This window comes from Oreochromis aureus, linkage group 3 (genome assembly GCF_013358895.1).
Source record: "Oreochromis aureus strain Israel breed Guangdong linkage group 3, ZZ_aureus, whole genome shotgun sequence".
In the NCBI taxonomy this organism is placed as follows: Eukaryota; Metazoa; Chordata; class Actinopteri; order Cichliformes; family Cichlidae; genus Oreochromis; species Oreochromis aureus.
Genome location: NC_052944.1, coordinates 1280220 through 1296153, shown reverse-complemented (window position 1 = coordinate 1296153; position 15934 = coordinate 1280220). Strand labels below are relative to the sequence as shown.

Below are 15934 nucleotides of genomic sequence, written 5' to 3'. Positions count from 1 at the left end.
TGTGTAGGATGTTAACACTATTGGAAGTAAAAATAACTTGAACACAACTTTCTTTCTTCTATTTTTATAAAGCTCTGACTTGTATTGTGAGTCTGTGGTCTGGGAGAGAGTCTGTAACTCTGTCTGCAAAATACAGTAAATAATGACCAATGTTGGGCAATTAATTATATAGTTACTTCATCAAAAAAGTTACTGAGTTTTGCAAAAAACAAAGTTTGTTGCAATAAATACTGAATACTATCGTTGTTATAAACAACGATAGTATTCAGGAAGAAAACCAAACATTGCAGATATTTTATCATAACTCTGGTTTTACGGCCGATCAACAAAATTTAAAAACTGGTATAAAGTCCACACTTTTTTTCAATTGAGATTTGATTTTTTTTTGTGCACAACGCAGATTTTCTGTGCGCAGAGACCATGCCAGCAGTGCGCGCAGCTTAGAGGGAACATTGGGCACCACCACAGTTCACCTCAACAAAACTTTACTTCAGATTTGTTTTCATGTTTCGATCCAGTGATGAGAGCCGTTTCCCCCATGTCCAGTCCTTGTGCTAAGCTAGGCTAAACATGTCCAGTGCCTGTCTCTGTGCAGCTTTTAATCTGATGGTAATAAGGTAGAAATGGAGGAAGAAGAAAATGACTTCATCAATCAACATGCAGCTACCAACCCAAATGGTGAGGTGGTGGTTAGTTATTACTGTTGTTGATGATCCCCTACATTATCCTACATTCAAATATATTCTCCAGCTACAATAGTGTTTGTGTTCCTAACAGGATTTCATGAACGTGTTATTGTTCATGTCACATCTGTATGAAACAAAGAGGAAGTTTATCCTTCATGATCACAAACTGTTCCAGCATGTAAACCTGAGATCTGTGTGGAGCAGCTGACCTGTACGATGTGCTCAACACAAACATTATTTACCATCAGTTACTGTGTGACTGAACCACGTGGGTGTATGAAACATCGCTTTTAGTTTTAATAGCACATGGCAACATTCAGACGTGAATCTATACAGTAACACTTTGATTTGTTACAGTGAGGAGACTGTTGAAGGGAACAATGAGGGGAAACTGTAACAGCAGCAACAGAAACCAGGAGACAAAGCTGAGGTCTGAGTTCCTCTATGCTGCACACAGCCTCCTGCTGCTGGACTTTAGTAAACACATAAATATCTCCAAGTACACTTACTTCAGAAACTCTATTAAACTCATTACAAGTTTACTTCAGCTTTAAATTACTCACAACATCAGCACACATGGGTAAACAAAGTAACTCACACAGCTACTGTTCAAGTTTAGTCATCTTTAATACAAATATACCTCATTATTATGAATCTCACAGCTACCTGCTCATTGAACTGAACAATAATTCTGTTTTACCATTAAAACAAAATATGTGACTGTAAGAAATCTTCAGACAGTAATTAAGAATCTCCTAAGCAATCCAAAGATAAAGAAAAGTTCACCTGCTAATTCTATAAAGCTTGGTTGTTTATACAATAATATCATTTAATGATCAGCAGTGGGAATGTTTGGATCCTGACCTGAGAGTTTCCAGTGTACAATGTGGACTCTGCAGTGCAGCAGACAGAAGCTTCACTCCTGAATCCTGCAGGTCATTGTTACTCAGGTCCAGCTCTTTCAGACTAGAGGACTGGGAGTTGAGAACTGAGGACAGAGCATCACAGCTTCTCTCTGAGAGGTTACAGCCACTCAGTCTGGAAGAAAACAAACAAACAAATTAATTAAATCAGTCAAATGAAACATTTTTTAATGCCAGCATGCAATACAATTATTGGTTAACTAAATAGCTTCATTAAAACACAACTCTTCTTCTATATCAGCACTTCCTCCTTGTAAGCTCCACCTGCTCCACCTTCTGAGTCAGAAGACATGAAAACAAACTGTAAATCTAGTAGAAACATGATTGGAGATCTTCTCAGATCCATTTGTACATTTAGAGCCTGATACTGAAATATAGCAGCACGGACATTCCCAGCAGCAAAGGGTTCTTGCTGATCTGAGCTGGCTTGGCCCTGGCTTATTGAAGATTAAAGAAAGCAGAATCAGCTGTTCAAAACCCCACAAGGCGGCCCGCTGTGACTGAAACAATGGGACGGGTCGTGACTTCTCAAAATGGGCTCATTGAACGCAGCACGGATAAGATCTTGAAGAAGCTCATGGCGGTCGTGAGTTCTCAGACTTTGCTCTTTGAGCGCTAAACTGATAACCTCTCGGAGAAGCTCGTGGCTCTCCAACGGGAGATCGAGAGACGAGTGACGGACTGTTACATCAGCTGTGAAATTGACATGCAGTTGTTGGCACCAAAGAAAACCACCATCATTTCATGCGGCTAACATACCGGCGCCAGCTGTGGTCTCAAGGCTGGAGCTGAACATAACAAATCTCACCCTGATAACAGACGGTGTTTAGACTGTTCCTTCCACCCTAAGCATGCTTATCCCCTCCCGGTGCAGACGGTGGGTCGAGGGGACCAGCGCAAATGCTTCAGGCCCAGATGCGCTGTCTACACCGGCTGTCTCTCACCTGTTACTCATCCCTGTTGCTTGTCCAAATCCAAATCCAAATCCAATTTATTTATATAGCACATTTAAAAACAAAAGGTTTGCCCAAAGTGCTGTACAAAAACACAGTGTAAGACACAAGATAAAACCACTGACACTTACATAAAACATAATAAAACACATAAACTATCAATGTCAACACAACATATACAAATATCAACTCACGCCAGTCTGAACGCTATCGAAAAAAGGTGTGTTTTCAAAAGCGTTTTAAAAACAGGAAACGAAGATGCCTGTCTAATATTTAAAGGCAGCATATTCCAAAGTTTTGGGGCCATAACTGAAAAGGCTCGCTCTCCTCTGCATTTGAGCCTTGATTTTGGGACAACCAACAGCAGCTGGTCAGCTGATCTGAGGGTCGGTGAAGGAATATAAGGCTGAAGTAACTCGGAAAGGTATGGGGGAGCAAGACCATTAAGGCATTTATAAACCAGTGTTAGGACTTTGAAATTAATTCGTTGATGAACAGGAAGCCAGTGAAGAGAAGACAGGATAGGTGTTACATGTTCATGCTTGTGGGTACCAGTTAAGAGGCGGGCAGCAGCATTTTGAACGAGCTAAAGACGAGCAAGAGACCCTTGGCTGACTCCAACATAAAGTGCATTGCAATAGTCAAGCCGTGTTGAAATAAAGGCATGTATTACCTTCTCCATGTCACGTCTTGACAAAACTGGCTTCAGCTTTGCTATTTGCCTCAGCTGGAAAAAGCTTTTTTGCAACACCGAATTAATATGTTTGTTCAATTTAAAATCTGAGTCCATAATGACTCCCAAGTTTGTCACATGCTGCTTGATATAAGACCCTAGCCAACCACAATTTACGACCGGGTTGCATGAAATATTATTAGGTCTAAATACAATCACCTCCGTTTTACTCTCATTGAAACTCAGAAAGTTCAGAGCCATCCAAGCTTTGACATCTTCGAGGCAGTTTAAAAGGATTTGGATGGAGCCTGGGCCATTTGGTGCTAAAGGCAAATAAATTTGGCAGTCGTCTGCGTAACAGTGAAAGGATATTCCATGTTTTCTATAAATAGACCCCAAAGGGAGCAGGTATAATGAAAAAAGAAGAGGGTCAAGGATTGAGCCCTGGGGCACCCCACAAGAAAGGGGGGCTGAGGTGGACTCAAAATTTTCAACTTTAACACTAAACGTTCTGAGACTCAAATATGAGCGAAGCCAATCCAGTGCTGCACCTTTGATGCCAACCAGGTGTTCCAAACGAGAGATAAGAATATTGTGGTCAACAGTGTCAAACGCTGCAGTAAGATCTAAAAGCACAAGGATCACAGGACTTCCACAATCAGTAGCTAAAAAGATATCGTTAAAAACACGTAAAAGTGCTGTTTCAGTTGAGTGTAGATGTTTAAAACCAGACTGAAAAAGTTCCATGATGCCATTAGCATCCAAAAACGCATTCAATTGGGTAAAAACAATTTTTTCCAATAACTTTGAAAGGAATGGGAGCCTTGAGATAGGTCTAAAATTTGAGCAAACCAAAGGGTCAAGGCCAGGTTTTTTTAATAAAGGGCTAACAATTGCATGTTTAAAACCATCAGGAACCACACTGGAAGTAATACTGCTATTTATAATAGCAAGGACTGAGGTTCCAATTGAAGGGAAAACCTCTTTAAAGAGCCATGCAGGGATCACATCCACGGGAGAACCAGAGGGTTTAATTTGTCTAACCATCTCGTTAAGAAGTGTAATTGAGATGGTTCAAACTGGTATAAGGCAGCTGAACAGGGACTAAACGTGGATGGGTCATATGTAGGAGGTGCTATTGCTGACCTGATGGATTTAACCTTGTTTACAAAAAAGGAAAGAAACTGATTACATCTGTTAGCAGAGCCTTCCAGGGTGGCAGACTGGGGCACATTTAAAATAGAACTGATGGTCTTATAAAGTGCGCGGGGATTATGACAATTTGATGCAATCACCTGAGAAAAATGGCTATTTTTCTCATTTTTCACTGTATTTTGATAGCATTTCCAACAGTCCTTTAACATTTCAAAAGAAACCTGCAATTTGTTCTTCTTCCACTTTCACTCTGCTCTCCTGCATTGACGCCTGACCGCTCGGGTGGCTTCATTTAACCAGGGCTGGGGAATACGTTTAGGGCGCCTGGTTTTTAATGGGGCCATAATGTTTAGGGTCTCAGTACAGGTTTCTTGGAACTGCAAAAGCAGCTCATCCGGACTAAGTCCTAAACTAATTTCAGGGTCAATAAAAGCATTTTTTTCTATGAAAGTTGAGGAGAAGAGCGCAGCAGTGGAAGAATTAAAGATTCGACAGCGCCTGGGTGGAGCGCGAGCTTTAAACTCATGCACAAGAGAAATGTCAAATAAAACAGGTTTGTGATCAGAAAACACGGAGTCCCCAATTTCCAAATTAAAAACAGATAAACCGCACGATAACACCAGGTCAAGAGTGTGCCCCTGCTGGTGTGTAGGGCCTTGTACAGACTGTACAAAGTTAAAAGACTGAATAAGATTTAAAAACTCCTGAGCAAGCAGTCCATCAGAGCAACAGACATGAATATTAAAATCACCAACTATTAAAATCCGATCATATTTAGGCACAATGTCAGCCAAGAAACATGAAAAGTCATTTAAAAAGTCTTTGTTAAACTTCGGTGGTCGGTAGATTACCGCACACAAAACCGGTTGATGACGTCCCAGTTCAAACATCAAAAGTTCAAAACTGGAGGGGGGAACCGGTACATGGAGCTGCTTGCAATTAAAGTTATTTTTAAAAACTGTCAATATTCCTCCTCCTCTACCCGATATCCTTGGAGCATTTAAAAATGAGCAGTCGGAGGGCAATAGTTCAGAAATGAAGCTAGACTCACCAATTTTCATCCATGTCTCAGTCACAAAAAGGAGATCCAAACCATTTGAAGAAAAGAAATCGTTTATGACAAACGTTTTACTTGCTATGGACCGGGCATTTATTAAAGCCATCCTCAGTGGAACTGGAGTCTGGGCAGAAGTTGTCTGTGAAGCCCAAATTAATGACCGCAAATTCACAAAGTTGATTCCACGACACCATGTCATGTGTTTCTACGGCGTATTAAGAGTTTTCATGTGCTCTGTGCTAAGGTCATTTTTTTCTGTTCTCAAACTGATCTCCCTGTTGGAGCTCAGTCTGGGCGGAGTTCTTTTTTCTCCTCATCTTTCCTGATGTTGTGCATTTTCCGCTGTTCGGTTCTGTGTCGCTGCTCTAGCGGCTGACCGGCCAGCTACCTGGCCTGACCTGTCTCCCCAATGTGATGTTTGTGTATTGTATGTACGGTTGGCAAGGTCAGGATCCTAATTGCCCCTTGAAAATAAATACAGTGTTCTGAATCTGAAAAGATTACAGAAGACGACTCTGTTCAGTAAATATTACGCTCATGCTGTCAAGAAACACCAAAGGTAGGTAAAACTCTGGTTGTTGCAGTTCCAGTATGACATGCTTTGTACTGCTCTGCTGCAGTTTGTGACACCTGGTGGATGAGCTGTGAAGGATGATGAAACAAACACTTCACTCAATGTTTTTCTTCTAGACTGGATGTAATTTTGGCAGCAGAGAGTTTTTCACAATCTGTCCCAGCTGCAAATAGGAACACAACAAATAACTAACTTTACCCACTTGGATCCTTATCAGTCAAGATTGTGAAAAGATTCTCTACTCAGAGAATACTGGTGATTTTAGATGACAGAGATGGAAGATGATGAAGGGGAAGAGTTTTCACAACTTGAGGCCTTTTGTCTTCACTGTATAGGACAGAGAAGACAGGAAGTGAGGAGAATAACACACAGGAAATGGTCTTGGGCAGACTCAAACCAGGCCCTGGAGTCACGACTCTAACCTTCAGTACATGGGTCACCTGCTCAGCCAGGTAAGCTACAGCAGTCAGCAGTGTGTGAGTTCATTTGAAGACAATGATGACTATAAGTCAGGTAAAAAAATACTATCATCAACCAACAAGGGGACAACAGTGAGCTTGAATGACCAAGCTTTGACCAAGGGTGGCTCACTCCTCGGTCTTCTTGCCCAAGGAGTGAACCACCCTGCATGGCTGTCAATGTGGTGCAACCAAGGCCATCATACAGTACAGGCCATCCAAGCTGATTTTTAACTTTTCCTCCCAGATACCACCTTAAAAATCATCTAGATTAGGATATGTTGGCTGATCTGAATTGTTCTAGATCCAATCACAACAAACAGAGCTGTTGTGTGTCCAAGGTGAACAGGAAGAACATATACATGCATAAAGTCAATAAAGTCAGAAGGTTTGCTTTAGACTGTGCTGCAGTTTATCATCAAACAGGCACCATGCTGCCAATAAATGGCATCAAGTCTGACTTTAGTTTGTTCTTTTTTTTAAATCAATATTAAATTTTATAGCAACCACAGCAGAGATGACCAGGGAAGGTGTGCTTGAGGGGATAAAACAGCTGGTTTCAGACTGAAGATGAACTGAGGTGCTGCACCCAAGTCTGCAGGTTCAGGGAGGGACAAACATCTGCTGCAACCAGACTGGAGTGAGAGGAGAGAGCAGGCCAACAACAACAAAGAAACAACAAACACACTGTGGAGGACCGAAGCAGAGATTAAAGTGGAACTAAGGATGTTTCTCTGGCTGCCATCATTCACTGAGTAATTCAAATGCTTTAATGCAGGACCCACCATGCATGTAAAAGCAAGTGTTTCACCAACATTTGTGACTAAAAATAGACCTGCAGTAGAAATGTATCTAGGAGCATGCATGTGAATATAAAGTATCACAACATCAGGCACATGCAGCCTAAGTGTTTAAACAAAGACTGATAACATAACAGCAGCAGTGATGTCAGAGTTTATGGTGGATTCAGCGTCTCGAGTGCACCGAGTTCTGGAGGCGTCAAAGAGGTTACAGTTGTATTGGAGAAATCCCAAAACTTTAGGATACAAATTCATACAAAGAAAGCCTGGTGAAATAAATTACTGACACAGTTGGATGTTAAAGTAAAGACATGAGTACAAATGTACTCACAGAGCTTTGTTGGAGGCTTTGACCACTGGCAGCAGCCTCAGAAGAGCCTCCTCTGAAGCAGAGTATTTCTGCAGGTCAAACACATCCAGATCTTTTTCTGATGACAGTAAGATGAAGACCAGAGCTGCCCACTGAGCAGGAGACAGTTTATCTGTGGAGAGACGTCCTGATCTCAGGGACTGTTGGATCTCCTCCAGTAGAGAACGATCATTCAGTTCATTCAGACAGTGGAACAGATTGATGCTTTTCTCTGCAGACAGATTCTCACTGAGCTTCTTCTTGATGTACTGGACTGTTTCCTGATTGGTCAGTGAGCTACTTCCTGTCTGTGTCAGCAGACCTCGTAGGAGAGTCTGATTGGTCTGCAGTGAAAGACCCAGGAGGAAGCGGAGGAACAAGTCCAGGTGTCCATTTGGACTCTGTAAGGCCTTGTTCACAGCACTCTGGTGGAGAGATTGAAGTTTTAGTTTATCAAATAATTTAGACCACATGGACGTTGTTTGTTGTTCTTCCAGCAGATTGAGTGCAGACTTGATGAAGGTCAGATGGACATGAAGAGCAGCCAGAAACTCCTGAACACTCAGATGGATGAAGCAGAACACCTTGTCCTGGTACAGTCCTCTCTCCTCTTTAAAGATCTGTGTGAACACTCCTGAGTACACTGAGGCTGCTCTGATATCGATGCCACACTCTGTCAGGTCTGATTCATAGAAGATCAGGTTTCCTTTCTGCAGCTGATCAAAAGCCAGTTTTCCCAGAGACTCCATCATCTTCCTGCTCTCTGGACTCCAGTGTGGATCTGTCTCAGCTCCTCCATCATACTTGACCTTCTTCACTTTGGCCTGAACCACCAGGAAGTGGATGTACATCTCAGTCAGGGTCTTGGGCAGCTGTCCTCCTCTCTGGTTTCCAGCACATCCTCCAGAACTGTAGCAGTGATCCAGCAGAAGACTGGGATGTGACACATGATGTGGAGGCTTGAGCTTTCTTGATGTGGGAGATGATCCTGCTGGCCCGCTCCTCATCTCTGAATCTCTTCCTGAAGTACTCCTCCTTCTGTGGGTCAGTGAACCCTCTGACCTCTGTCACCATGTCGACACACTGAGGAGGGATCTGATTGGCTGCTGCAGGTCGTGTGGTTATCCAGAGGCGAGCAGAGGGAAGCAGTTTCCCCTGATGAGGTTTATCAGCAGCACATCCACTGAGGTGGACTTTCTAGGGTCAGTCAGGATTGTAGTTTTGTGGAAGTCCAGAGGAAGTCGACACTCATCCAGACCATCAAAGATGAACACAACCTGGAAGTCTTCAAAGCTGCAGATTCCTGCTTCTTTGGTTTCAGTAAAGAAGTGATGAACAAGTCCCACCAAGCTGAACTTTTCCTCTTTCAGCACATTCAGCTCTCTGAAAGTGAATGGAAATATGAACTGGATGTCCTGGTTGGCTTTGTCTTCAGCCCAGTCCAGGCTGTATTTCTGTGTTAAGACTGTTTTCCCAATGCCAGCCACTCCCTTTGTCAGCACTGTTCTGATTGGTTCGTCTCTTCCAGGTGAGGCTTTAAAGATGTCTTCTTGTCTGATGGTTGTTTCTGGTCTGTCTGGTTTCCTGGATGCTGTTTCAATCTGTCTGACCTCATGTTCATCATTGACCTCTGCAGTCCCTCCCTCTGTGATGTAGAGCTCTGTGTAGATCTGATTCAGAAGGGTTGGGCTTCCTGCTTTAGCGATGCCCTCAAACACACACTGGAACTTCTTCTTCAGAGCAGATTTAAGGTTACGTTGACAAACTGCAGCTTGAAGTTCTGAATGAGAAGAAAAATAAACACTCAATTCCAAAAAGAACTAATCTTTAAAACATGTTGCTCCATCTTCCATCTCTGGAAAATGTTCATTTATCCAGCAGCTTAAATCTTTAGATAAATCCTCTTACTGCTCTGCAGACGGTCAGCCAGCTCCTCCTGCTTCATTCTCCTCAGGAAGTCCACTGTGATCTTCACAAATGCCTCTCTGCTGCTGCTCCTCTGACTCTCTAAGCATTCTGGGTAATCTGGACTCAGAACCTTCTGGATCTTCTTCAGCTCGTTCTTCACAAAAGTGATGATGTTGTCCTCCAGCAGCTGGAACAGAATATTTATGAATGAGCCAATCAGACTGAAATCATGGAGCCAAACATCAGATCCATGTTGGACACACTGACACTGGTCTCCAAAGAGCAGCATGGAGATGACTGTGGACAGAACAGATGTAACAGTAGTTGTTGTACATGTACAGACCATAAATATGGAGTCCAGCTGTGTTTGATGCTGCTGGGCAGACTGAGCACTGGGAACCTCTGAGCTCTGCTGGTCCACTCTGTGGAGGAACCATGAAGGATTAGATCAACACAGGATAAAGATCCAGGAGTTTCTGCTCAAATAACTTCATCTGAATCAAGTCTGTCAAGTTTTAGACTCTCAGATTGTGAAGATATATTTTCTGTTTTCTATGAACTTTCTTTCATCAGTGATGGAAGTGATGATGTTGCAGAAGCTCAGAGGAAACTTTGAGACTTCATCAAACTGATAAATTCACTCACTGGAAGGTAAAACTGTGATGAACCATCAACTAATGCTCTCAGGAGGTCAAAGGTCCCTGAATGTAACTGTGCAGTAGATTCATCGAGTGTTTGAAACCTGACGACTTCCATATGTTTTCATTCTAACACAAGAAGTCCTTTTCTCATTGGTTTGATTTGAGTTTTCATTTGAGTTTTCTGAGTCTCGTACTTGGAGTCGAGTCTAATCAATGATCTGACAGAAGAACATTAAACAGGATTTACCAGTGCTGTCAAAATGAACATGTAGGGTTGGGTGAGGGGGTTCATCTGTTATCATGATTAACATGATAAAAATCTTTAACACGACACATCTGGAGCGCAGAACGACTCAAAATCCCTGAAATGTTTCTATCAACGCACTTCGGGCAGTTTGTCCGAGTAGAGTTACCTTTGCACACGTGCAGATGTGCAGCACATCTGTTAGTGACGGGCAGCTGAACCAATCAGCTCAATATGGAAGATGATAAACACACACTGACCTCTCGATGGAAAGTTTGAGTGTTAAAAAAATAACAAGACGGACCAGCCGACCAACATGAAGCATTCTGCACATTGTGACTGAAGGAATTTTCTTTTCACCGAAGCTTCCAGCTTAAAATATCACAATAATGCAAAAGCACTGATGACACAACTGCCAAGTGGACAAACTGCAGACCTGTTAATATTGTTAATAACAGAGTTTTGGTTCCTCGTGTCAAAGACTTGAAGAAGAGTGACAGAGTGTGTTAGACTGCTGCAGGATCAGTGCCACCTCCACACACTTGTGAAGGAAATGATTGTTTTACAGATGGGCTCAGATTCAGGATCAGCTGAGGAGTTTGTGGCTGACAGAATCACAGTGTACAGAGCAGAGCCATCATTAGCATGCAGGACTGTGCCTGGGGCTCATTCAGGAGGTTAATCAATGTTTACACGTTCAATAAACATGTTCAGTGTGTAAATTTGCCCTTTTCTCTCCAGTCTGTTTGCTCATGAAATGAAATTTGATTAGTTTACATTAAAGATTATATTTAATCGTGATTAATCCAAATTAATCCACAGTAACCCTGTGATGAGTCTGATTAAACATGTTCATTAACAGCAGTAATATAGATTATATATTATTATATATTAGTGCATACTTACCTTTTAGTATATATGTTTGTTACAAAGTTGTATTTACAGGAGAGAAGCTGAGTTAAAGACTGAAAACTATTCAAATTCTCTTTGAATTGAAGCGTTTAACATTCTTTGTGTTTATTCTGCATTTACTTCATTATATGGTGTAAACGTCTGTTACAGGCTTAAATATAAAGTTGGAAACATGTAATTGCAGCTATTGATCAAGTAATTGTGATTAATCACGATTAATGACAGAAAATTGTGTCATTAATGAGTCATTTTTTCATCTACTGACAGCACTAGTGTTTCCTCTTGTGCCTCCAACTGTTTTACGCCCTTTCAACACCTTCGTGGTCAAAAACGTACACGCACAAAATCTACAATAAAATCCTCGTGCAGCAATAGGACAGACACACAATCCATTTATCTCTTTGTCTCAAACACACACACACACACACACACACACACACACACACACACACACACACACACACACGTGTATTCAAAGCCTCGATTTGTTCATATTTCATCTGTTATGTTTTTATCTTCAGCGTTTTCAGTGTTGGTGCATTTTACACCAAAAATGTTTCCATTGATGAATCAGATTGATTTGAATGTGTTTCATCCATACAAATCACTCCCTGGTGGTCACATGACTCTATAACATAACAGGAGTCATGTGACAAGAGTTTCATGCTGTGGCCTAAAATGTCAAAATGGTTGAATGTGGTGGAGTAAAAATGTGAGATATCAACTACTTTTCTTCAATATGAAATGTTTGCAAGGCCTGACAGGAAGTGGACGGACGCTCTGATCACTTCCTGTTTGCTGAAGTGGATTTTCAGTTGTTTAAAAACCAAAAGCTTGTTTTAAAAGACAGTTTAAATGGGACTGAAGGAATGATGTATTTGCACTGCAGTTTATATCCAACAACATCAAGCAGTTTAATCAAAGATTTCATGTTACTAACAGCTCACCTCTCTGCAGCAGACACAGGCTGGACTTTACAATCAATGAGGCGACCAGCAGACCAGTCACTCTTACAGGACACAGAGCTGGGTGGAGGTCCAGGCTGGTTCCTGTGAATAATGATGGAGCAGTGAGTGCTGAGCTGTGACATGGAGAAGAGTCATGGACAGTTAGAGATGGTCATCTCACCTCTGAGCTTTGGTCTGGCTCTCATGTTCCCCACACAGAGTGCTTTTAGAGGGAGGGACTCCCTCCTCTCTGTCCTCACACTGATCCATGCTGCTCACATCAGCTCACACACACTTTCTACCTTCACCTGCAGAGGAAACACAAATCATTCATGTGCACATCGACTGAAATCCTCCTTTCCATCATGTGTGCTGTCCAAATATCAGCTGCTTCTTTCCTGCTTCATCTCAGTGTCAGCTGAATGCAGTCAGACAGCAGTGTGAGGCAGAGGAAGCTGCCATCAGCTGCTCTACTATCAGTCCACTAGATGAAGCCTGAAGCACACACGATGCATTCACTGACACACTTTGAGTTTGAGAGAACTGCACACAGATTCACTGTTTTGGAAACTAGAAAAACGTTCTTGTCATGAACTGGTTGTGTAATGCAGGCAGGATAGGACCCAAATGCAGACTCATGGGTGGGACGTTAACTTAATAAAACACAGCTTTATTTGCTGAATGGAAAAAGTAATACTAAACTAAACTCACAGAGAAACACACAAAGAATAACACAGCCTTTAGAAACAAGGATGAACACAACAGTGGACAGAAGGAAACAACAGAGGGCTTAAACACACAGGACATAAACACAGACACGGGGGAATCTAATAATCAAGGAACTAAAAAAGAAACATAAGAAACTGAAAACAGCATAACTAAGTCTGTAAATGAACCAGAACATAAACCATAATAGAAAATTTCACCAAAACACAGAAACTCAGTGTTGGGTCAAAAGGACCAAGAACCATCACAGTTCTTTTCTTTGCTCTTCACTGTGTGACTGCAGACAGACTCCACATTAAACTCTGACAGCATCGTCCCTGCTGCTGCTGTCAGACCTGTTATTCACTCACTGCTTCCAGATGTTTCTAATGAGTTTTACTCATCAATGAGAGTTAAAAGCACTTACATGGTGACTATCAATAAAATGAGTGTGCTTCACTTTCAGGGCTGCAATGATTCATTTAGTAAGTTGAGTGACTTGATAATAAAAATATTTGTTTGATGCTTTGCATTGAGGCCCATTGTTGAATCTGCAGGGACACAATAACCTCAGATCAAATGTGCAAACCACTACAGTATAGAGCAGGGGTCGGCAACCCGCGGCTCTTTAGTCCTTATACTGCGGCTCCGGGTGGTTTGGGAAAATAAATTAGAAGTATTTAGCTGAAGTGTATTTTATTTATGTTAGTGCTTTTTTAACTTGTAGTTCTAAATTGGAAGATTATTGTGATTTTGAAATATAAAAATACAATTATATTTTATTATTTCATCGCTCACAATAAGCGCCACACTCATGAAGCGGTGTACCCTTGAAACGCCGTGCATTTATCGAGACTTTCGACCCCAGGTAGGCCAATTATGGATCTTCGGATCCACATTATGTCAGCAGCTGTTCTCCACCGTGAACTATGTTAAAGACAAACACCGCTCACGCCTCACAGATGACAGCTTACAGTCCTGCGTAAAGATGAAAGCCCCGATTTGCAGACGCTGTGCGCAGAGGTTCGGGACCAGAAGTCTCATTGTAAACATATCACGGCAGACCCGACGATGTTTGCATGAACACGCTTTTCAGCATCTCTATATTTACCACTTTTCACACACGGTTGCTGTATGCATACAGCCGGCTGTAGCTTTTCAGCTCACAGCCCGACATATACCAACAACAGCAGAGAGAGCACAGACTTTAAGGCGGCGAGGCGTGATTGCGGGTGCCGCTCAGGTGCGTCCGATTCCCATGCAGCAGAACTGCAGACCACGCCCCGCCACACACATTAACCAGGTAAAATACATATTTAGGCAGAATTTTGCAAATATCAATTTTTTTAGCGGCATAGTGCTTTTTTTTCCAATTACTTTTTAAAAGAATCCACAGAGAAACTAAGGTGTGTTGCTTATGAAATCCATGAAGTGCTACAGAGAAAATTACATTTTATTTATGTAATTAACACATTTTGAACTCTTAAAGAAATATAACAAAAGCAAAGACACCCAGCTGAACTAAAATGATCCATGTAGCAAACAAAAACTGTTGTGAGCCGCCACCCTCACAACAGTTTTTTTTCCAATTAAAAAGCAGTTAAAAACTTTTCTGTTCAAACAAGCCTTTTGTTGATCTACGTATTTTATATTCTTTACATTATTTACATTTGATCTTTTACATTGTGTATAATGTCTATTGATTGTATTGTTTATTTTAATATTTGTGTACAGCGCTTTGTGACTGCCTGTCTGTGAAAAGCTCTTAATAAATAAACTTTACTTACTTACTTTAGTTGTTCACACAAAGCACAAAGGTAAAAAACAATATATACAGTGTTATCTTCATTTTAGATTTCAAAAAGTATTTGTGGCTCCCAGTGTTTTCTTTTGTGTGGAAACCAGGTCCAAGTGGCTCTTTGGGTGTTAAAGGTTGCAGACCCCTGGTATAGAGCCTTGTTAGGAATAATAAACAAACAATAATAATAATAATAATAATAAAGTCAACTTAAGTGATTGTTTTCGACTGAACATCACATATTATGCATCAAAGAGTAAAATCAGGTTAAGGGCATAATCAGTATATGGAGGAGCTCCTTATCCTTCTCTTTACTGCTCACCTCTGACAAAGTGTTCACACAGTTTGCTAGCTTCTTTCAGCCTGCTAGCTATGCTAACAAGTCTACTACACACACTTGACTCAGTCACATGACAGCAGAGGTAGCAGCTGCTCTGCTAGCTGCTCTGCTAGCTGCTCTGCTAGCTGCTCTGCTAGCTGCTCTGCTAGCTGCTCTGCTAGCTGCTCTGCTAGCTGCTCTGCTAGCTGCTCTGCTAGCTGCTCTGCTAGCTGCTCTGCTAGCTGCTCTGCTAGCTGCTCTGCTAGCTGCTCTGCTAGCTTGCTCTGCTAGCTTGCTCTGCTAGCTTGCTCTGCTAGCTTGCTCTGCTAGCTTGCTCTGCTAGCTTGCTCTGCTAGCTTGCTCTGCTAGCTTGCTCTGCTAGCTTGCTCTGCTAGCTTGCTCTGCTAGCTTGCTCTGCTAGCTTGCTCTGCTAGCTTGCTCTGCTAGCTTGCTCTGCTAGCTCATGTTGAAGGTCAGAGTAAAGAAATGAGGTGATGCTGCTGGGAGTTACATCACAGACTAGCAGTATTTAGTTACTCAGCATATATTTAATCCTTATTATCCGCTCATGTCACCTCTGTTTACCTCTGACAACAAGAACATCTAGCCAACAGTTTATTAGCTTTAGTGACATCATGAACAGGCATCAGCGCGGTCACCTATACTGTGCTTTAGTGCTGCTGCAGCAGCAGCAACACCAGTTAATCTGAAACCTCTTTTTCTCTCTGAAACAAAGTGACAGCAGACTGAGTCAAAGACAGAAACCTTATTTAAACACCAAATATTCACCGGCTTTACTTCCTGATCCAGGATTCAAAGAGGACGTTTCACT

General features: G+C 41.8%; 1 long non-coding RNA gene across 1 annotated transcript; it reads right to left on the bottom strand.

Moving 5' to 3' along the window:
• Positions 1–9901: 9901 nt before the first annotated feature.
• On the bottom strand, positions 9902–12518 carry LOC120438532. Its single transcript, XR_005611983.1, has 3 exons — positions 12462–12518; positions 12281–12382; positions 9902–9958 (listed from the first exon to the last, which is right to left on the bottom strand). It is a non-coding gene; the product is annotated as an uncharacterized LOC120438532 (long non-coding RNA).
• Positions 12519–15934: the final 3416 nt, after the last annotated feature.